Source organism: Rhinolophus sinicus, chromosome 11 (assembly GCF_057876585.1).
Source record: "Rhinolophus sinicus isolate RSI-liver-muscle chromosome 11, RSI-T2T, whole genome shotgun sequence".
Lineage (NCBI taxonomy): Eukaryota > Metazoa > Chordata > Mammalia > Chiroptera > Rhinolophidae > Rhinolophus > Rhinolophus sinicus.
In genome coordinates this window covers 10,527,807-10,535,540 of record NC_142511.1, presented here as the reverse complement: position 1 = coordinate 10,535,540, position 7,734 = coordinate 10,527,807, and the positions used below count along the sequence as shown (strand labels likewise).

The 7,734-nt window shown below is 41.2% G+C and overlaps 1 long non-coding RNA gene across 1 annotated transcript; it reads right to left on the bottom strand.

Moving 5' to 3' along the window:
* Positions 1 to 1,059: 1,059 nt before the first annotated feature.
* Positions 1,060 to 7,367, bottom strand: LOC141569362 (uncharacterized). The gene is made up of 2 exons (XR_016022744.1): positions 6,209 to 7,367; positions 1,060 to 5,158 (listed from the first exon to the last, which is right to left on the bottom strand). It is a non-coding gene; the product is annotated as an uncharacterized LOC141569362 (long non-coding RNA).
* Positions 7,368 to 7,734: the final 367 nt, after the last annotated feature.

Below are 7,734 nucleotides of genomic sequence, written 5' to 3'. Positions count from 1 at the left end.
AATTGGTTTTCTTTTTCACTCAATATACTGTGTACATCGTGAAATTTGTACTTTGAAAACATGTCTAATTTCTGCACACATTGTATTGATAACTATGCAATCATTTAATCAATGCTGTATTGTTGGACATTTAGATTATGTCCAGGTTTTACCTATTGTGGATTGTAACACTTATTACTTAAGGATAAAAATTCCAGTAGAGAATGATATGAATATTTTAAAGCTTTTGATTCATGTAGCCAGATTTCCCATTAGAGAAGTGGTGCTAATTTAGATTCCCCTAGTAGTTTTTGAATGCAGCTCTTCTGAATATTATAAAAATGTTTGCCAACTTGACAGGTGAAAATGAGAGAGTATTAGTTATTTTACATTTTTTTATTTTTAGTGAATTTAAGTATTTTAAATATGTATGTTGATCACATATTTCCTTTTTGGTGACGTTATCTATTCATGAGTTCTTTGCCTATTTTATTGAAGTGTTTAATTTTTTTTCTTAAAGCCCTTAGCCATATGATATGAACCCTTTATCATGTATATTGTAAAGTTGGAAGAGAGGGTTAAGGCCTTCTTTTCCAATTCTCTTGGTAAGTGAAATGAAGTGGAAGAAGCAGAATACAAAACTGTGTACATGTTAATAGCTTACAATTTTCTTCTAGTCTTAATTACTAGTAATCTTTTTTGTCTTTTGAGTCTGTAGGTTTGTATAAAAGTAATAAACTGTCATTCTGAATATGTAAAAAAAAGAATATTTAAAAGAAAAAAAAAGCATAGGCTTTTGTTATTACCACATTAGTAAATAATTCTATTTGTTATTGTTTACTTTTCTGACACCCCAGTCTGTCGTCACTAACACTGCCTAATTTCTAGGGAAGTACTACAAAAACCTAATAATTATTTTTTTTATTACAGCTCAAATCTAAGAACTTAAATAAAGTAGTTTAATGAGAAAATACTTTTATATCTACTAAAACCATAGGCAGCAAAATCACACACCTGTTGATTTACAGTTGATAACAAAAAATAAAGCAGAATGAGTGATAAAGGAAAAAAAACCGTATACATAGTATAACAGCAGTTTTATTTTTAAAACCACATAAAATTAAGTGAAATACTATAAGGGACCCTATGAAAAAGTTAACAATTTTTTATACCCTTTTTTGTTTTCCTTTTTTTTTTTTTGCAATGCACATATTTTAATTGCAGTGATTGTGTACTTTTCCCCATAATTAGATTGTAAGTTCCTAGGGAACAGAGATACCTATATTTCATTTGTTCCCTGCAGTGGCTGGCAAGTATCTGTCAACTAAATAAATCAGTGAACTAATGTTTTTGTTTTATTTGACCATAAAAGCTTTATTCTCAGTGATGTATTCCTATGTTACTTCCACTGCGGTTTTGGTTAGCTGACCCAGGAAGTAGAGGAATTAATTTGTTTCTTTGTTTGTTTAAGAAACTAATTTTAGAAGAGGCAGCGGGTGGTGCTCAGGTTATAGCTACAGGAAGCAATCTTGGAATCTTTCAAGAAACATCACCACTTACCTCTGTCCTCACCAAACTTGAGGCTTGCTTATGAGGTATCGGACTCTAGCAAGATACAGGAATGTGTCATAATCTCACTCATATCCCATTGTTAAATAAAATCCCACTCAAATAAAAAATGTCCTTTTCTGCTTTTTAATAAAAAATCCGTTTCTGAGCTGTCACTGTGGTCACTAAGGATGAAAAGGAATCAGGACTTTAGGCTTGTGGTGGGTATGAGATCCCAGCCACTAGAGATGAGAGGGCGATGGGTAGAGAAAGCAGTAGGTGCTTGGCACTTCCTTCACAATATAGGGTAGGTAGAAAGGGAATTTCTGGGATTCTGTTGTATCTAGCTTTGTTAGCAGTGCAGCAAATGGGATCCCATTGCTGTGTGAAGAGACCCTGAGTTCTCTTGTAGGATCAGCTGTTTTCAACTGAGTTTCCTGCAAATGGGCAGGAAGAGGTAACTGTTAAGCAATATTGAAAAGGAGTTGAGAAATGATATTTCACTTAGTAAAGTTGGGGGGGACAGTGGCCTTGCCTCAAATGAGAATGAGTTAGAAGTTAAGCTCTTTGAAGATAAGCTCCAAGTGGGGACAGTGAACTACTGGGTATTTAGTGGCCATTGTGCTTTCAGCAGCAAAGCCAGGCATCAGATTGGTGTATTGACTTCGCCTAGAAAGGCTTTCTCTTCTAAACAGCAGATCATGGCCCTCCTAGGAAAGTGCTCTGTGACATTCTCATTGATCAGCCTTCAAAAAAGAGCAGAGTGGTGGGGAGGAGAGCTGGGCCCTGCTGAAGCCTAGATACCTTCACAGGCAGATGGGGAGCTGCCAAAGGACTTCATTCACCCAAGAGGGACTCCGGTTCTGAAGGTATCCAGGATGATTGCCTGATACTCCTGGTTGGCTCCCCTCAATATTCTTTTCTCCTTCACCTACACCCTCCGCTCAACACCTCACTCCATGTGACTTGCTGGAACAGCCTCTATTTCCTTACTTTAGTAGAAAAAAAAAGTACTATATGGTCGAATAAATTACTGTGTTCCACAGGTGCATTTGAAGTTATAGCAGAAAAAGCCATTTGTCTCTGGACAGAAGACACTTAGAAAAATCTCACCCCATTGTCTGCCAGGTAATTTGTCTTTTAAATACTTTTCTTCCATAGAGAAAATTCCAAATGACAGTAAAGAGAGACATGGTTCATTTAGAAGACACAGTAATAGTATAACAGTATTTTCTTAGGGTATTAATTAATGGTCCTTGAATTGCTAAATGTAAATCACATACAATGGTAGATATTAAAATCCTTTTTTTAAAAAAGAAGCTTTGCACATATCTAATTTCCCCCCAAAGAGCCACCTCCATGATTCCTTTAAATGCTCTAGAAAAAAATCTGCAGTTTACAAAGTACTTTTGCGTACATTTTCTTATTTGGTTATTAGATGTTAATGGCATTTCCCCCTCATTTTTTAAATGAAGATGGCCAGACAGGTGAGGTGACTTGCTCAAGGTCACACAGCTCTCTGCAGCTCAGGTTTGATCATGACCAGTTGTCTTTTTGTTCGCAGCAGCTCCATGCTGCCTTCTGGTGTTGAAAACAAAATGGAAAATAAAGTATTATCCTGGCACTATTGTGTGGCTAGGTTGTACTTGACTTAGCTTTGCACCTAGGCACCCTTTGAAATGTGATTCTGAGCTAGGAAAAGGGCTATTTTAATACACCCAACTGAGGCTTAGTTGAATTTTCCCTAGTATGTGCCTATGACTAAGAGAACATAATGTCTCCCGTAGTTGTCCCTGTGGCACTCTGGTAACGTTTGTTTTCTGCAATCATGAGGTAAGAATTAATTTCCTTTCTAAATAGCCTGGAAATGTATAGTAACCATCTGGGAGAGGTAGGTGGGTTTAAAAATTATTTTTAAAAGATGATAAATAAAGGAGAACTTCCCATCAGGTGTGAGTTAGGGGCAGCTAATATTCCTCAATAGAAAATACTGGAAAAACAAAAACATCTTCAACAGACAATACCAGGAAAGCAAAAAAAAAAAAAAAAAGAAGAAGAAAACATCTTCAAGCGACGTCTTGGAGGTGGAAGTGCCTCAGTTCTGGCTGGGGAGTCTACATGAACACCGACCACCATTAATTCATACACAGAAGTTCAGTAACAGAATGGCACGCATCAGAAACAGCACTCTAAATCCTCGGGAAATACACCTTAAAACTCATTCACCTCCCCCACAACAACTGCTGATGTGACAGCACTAAGACATTTGTGTAGGTAATGTTACCAGGATTAGTTTCCTCAGAGAGACATTTCCTGGCTCCAAATGGCTTTCAAGTATTTTAAAACAACAGAAAAGTTTGTGATCAATTATGACAAAGCCAAGATCATTGCTGACGCTGTGCTTCGTAATGGAAGTACAGTTTGACCAAGTGATGTTCAGGTTTTCCAAGGAACAGACTCCTGTCCCTCAGCATTTAATAAATGGAGTTTCCAGCAAACAAGGGTGAGCATTTTATCAGAGGTCAAGTTCGTATTGGGCTCAGGAATTCTCCCCTCCTCGGTGTCACTGGGCACTGACATCACAGGCGTATTTTTCATAATGAGAATTTCGATCTCGTTTTATTTTTGTGTGTTTTTTTTTTTAAAAAAAAGAAAAAATAATAACCTGTTTTGTGCCTACTACTATGTGGCAACTGTAAAGAAAGCCCAGGGAATGACTCATTGTCATCTGAACACATCGTTCACATTCCTGCCCCCGCACTTTGGCTCATGCCCATCTCCTCACGATGCCCTTGCCCCATCTGGCCTGCCCAGGAAGGCTACGTGCCTGCAAGCCTCATCTCCCGTCTGACGTCTCGGCTTCCTTTCCCAGGTCAGTGCTGTCTCTCGCCATTGAACTCTTGTAGCCCTCACTCTCTACCTAACACATGTACAACTTGGTGTATCTTTTCTGGTATGGATAAACATCTTTTATATCCTATCTCTGAAAATAGGCTGTAAGTTCCATCACTGCAGGTGTATCTTTCTCCCTTTCTATCTTTAAAAACAACAAAAAAGCCATTCCCTGATACGATGCTTCAGTCCAAATAGATACTCAAAACCATCTCTTGATGGGTTCATGAGTCCCAATCTCTTGGTGTCTGGAGATAGGGCTAACTATTAGTTTGGGGAGCACAGCTGTCATTTCTTACCATTACTTGATATAAGGCATCCGTGGACCGTGGATTCGTTTTGTTACAGTGTCTCAGGGCAACGCTTTCTCTCATCTATGGCTGGTAGTGCAACCAGGGGTAAGAACGTAATTAAGAATTATGAAGATTCAGGAGGGCTGAGTTTCCTGGCTTAATGGAGTAGCAAGCTCAGTTCCAAGAAGGCCAAGGAGACAGGAGGAAGAAATGACAGCCTCAAGTTGGAGAGAGTCCTTCCTTCTCTCCAGGCAACCAGAGAAGACACCTGAGAGATTCAGCGCAGGAGTCAAACATCCTGTTGTTGCTTGTGTTTCTATTGGGCTCGATTCACCTGCTTCCAGAAGGAGGTGGGGCAGATGATCCAAGTTCCTGAGGCCATTTCTGTAGAAGAGCTGACAGAGCAGAGAAATGGGAGGAGGGGAGCAGAGACAACAGAGCGTTATCTAGAAGAGGAAGTGAGGAGAAACGATTCAGTGGAAATATCAAAGTGGATGTGAAAATTATCCCAGGAGAGGGAGGGTCATTTCTGAGGGGAAAGGATTCAATTGCACGGAAGAAAATGTTAAGGGAATTTTTACCTGACTCTACAGAAAACTTTACTGAGTGAAGGGGTGAGTAATAGATTTGAATTCTGATGACCTATGTGAAGAATTGGGCTATGCAAAGAGGCAGTAACTGTAACAGTAAGAGCATGAACCTGGAATAGATGGAGTTGGGTTCAAATCTCAGCTGTGTGTCCTGGGCCAAGTTAACTACCTCTGTGTCTCAGTTTCCTCATGTGTAAAATGAGCGTGTCTACCACTGCATTGTTGAGAGGATTGAGATCATATAAGCAGTCAGTGCAGTCCCTGGCCCTTAATAAATGGTAGTTCCATCCACACAGAAGGATGGGATATTTTTTTTACCTCTTTGAGGGCACCACTGACTTTGGGGCACCCCAATAGTGCCAAGGAGGGAGATAAATGCCTCATGGAGGGAATGGCCAATGCATTTCTAGGAACAATGATGTCCGATGTTGCATTGAAAATTATTTCCTGCCCCCAGGCTATAATAGCTCTGTCTGCTCTCATTATTCCCATCTTCAGTAAAGTCTGTTATGTGCAACTGCTTTCTGTCAGTGGTGTTTTGCAACAGAAAGGAGACAGGCCGGATCTGTGCTTTGGCTGCCTGCAGTGGGAAGATAGACAGCAGGCAGTAAGGACTGAGCAGGAAGCAGGAGTTCAGAGCAGGAGATGGTGGGTGCATTAAGGAAAGCAATACTGTTTCCACAGTGACTGTCAAAGGCAAGAGCCACCTTAGGAGGAAAGTGGACTTGGGAACATCTGCGTTACACTAACCCATGTACAGTCCTAGTTAGAAGAAATCAGGAAATAAATACCTCTAGTTATTGAACTTACCAATCCAGAACCGAGAGTTCATACAAAGGCTTTCTTGGGCCCTCTGCCCAGAGGCAGTTGATCACTTACTGATTAAGGTAGGTCGAAAGGACTCACCTGGAGTAGCTCTAGCACATTCTAATTAGTCGGTGCCCGCGAAGCTTACAACACTAGCATCTCTGAGTGTCAGCGGTGGCTCTGGGCACTCAACCTTCTCATCTGTGTCACAGGAAGGTTTCCCCAGGTCGCCAGCCTCAGGCAGAATGAAAATTAATACTAGCACAAAAATGATTTGGCTCAAAATGGGGCAGGATTTCTAGGATGGCTTCCACCGCTGTCATAACAAGGGCTGCAGTGACTCTCCCTGACTCCAGCAGCCACCAAAGAAATAATTCATGAAATAATCCCTGGGATAATGCACCAGCCACTGAGGCCACTACCCTCACCACTGGCTTTGTATGTAGGGCAGTATTCTTATGCACACAAGCTTCCTTCCAAAGGCCAGGAGCAGGCCCCACCCTCATATTCAGGCAGAAACAGGGGCTCCCGCTTTTTTCAGGCTCTTACTTCCTCAAGGGGTGCCATTGAGTCTCCCCACTTTGCCCATGATGTCTTTGAGAAGGTAAGCAACTCTGTCAAGGGCACAAGCTGAACTGCTGCCATTCATTTTCTATCTCTTTAGATAAATCCCATTCACTCATACAAGTGGCTTATAAGCCTTTTGCAGCATCTGGCCTAAGTCTCCAGAATTTCTCCAGACCATTCCCCCACTTGCTCACTTTGCTACTCATTTGTTATTCCTAGCTTTCCCATCAAGGACCTCTCCCTTTCTACCTGCTTCATCCTCCTCCCCAATTTCCATTCCCCACCTCAGCTTCTGTCCTTCACATTGGAACTGATCCCCCAGCTTTAACCCTGGCTTTCTTCCATCTCAAACACCTAGGACTGGACTAAAACCTTTAAAACTCCCGCCCGTTTTAAATATATCAACTACCATTTTAAAAGGATAAACCATAAAATAAACTCAAACACATTAAACGATGACCGTTTAAATGCCTTTTTCTTTTAACTGTCACATGCCCCTCCTGCCCAAATATTTTGGGGGCCTGATTTGCTGGTGCTCAAATCCTGCACTGAGTCTGACTGTTGGTGAAGCATGTATGCTCCCCCACCCTCCATCTCCCCACTCACCACACGCCCACACACATGCTCTGCTGAACCCTAGGAGCCTATAAGGCCTGACCAGCGCAGATGGTGGGCTCACCCCATGCCTTTCTTCTAGCTCCTCCCCAGGAAAGCCACCTTTTCCCTTTCTTCCCCATCCATCTGAGACAGTGTGTATATCTGTTTTGTCTCTTTGACTCACTTTCACTGAACCAATTGCTACTCATTGCTATTTCAACCCAGATGACTAAAACACCAAGTGATAAGCACTGCTCTGGAGATACGTGTTGACTCTCTATTTAGCAGTCATTTCCTCCTCTAGCCAGACCCAGCGTCCCTAGAGGTATAATTGGAATGGGGAGAACACTTTAAGCAACAGGCTATGGACAATTGTTCTGACCCCAAGCACATTTACACAGGACACCAGAACATCCATCATTTCTCACTGCACGTGTTTTAATGCCAGTAGAAGTAGTTAT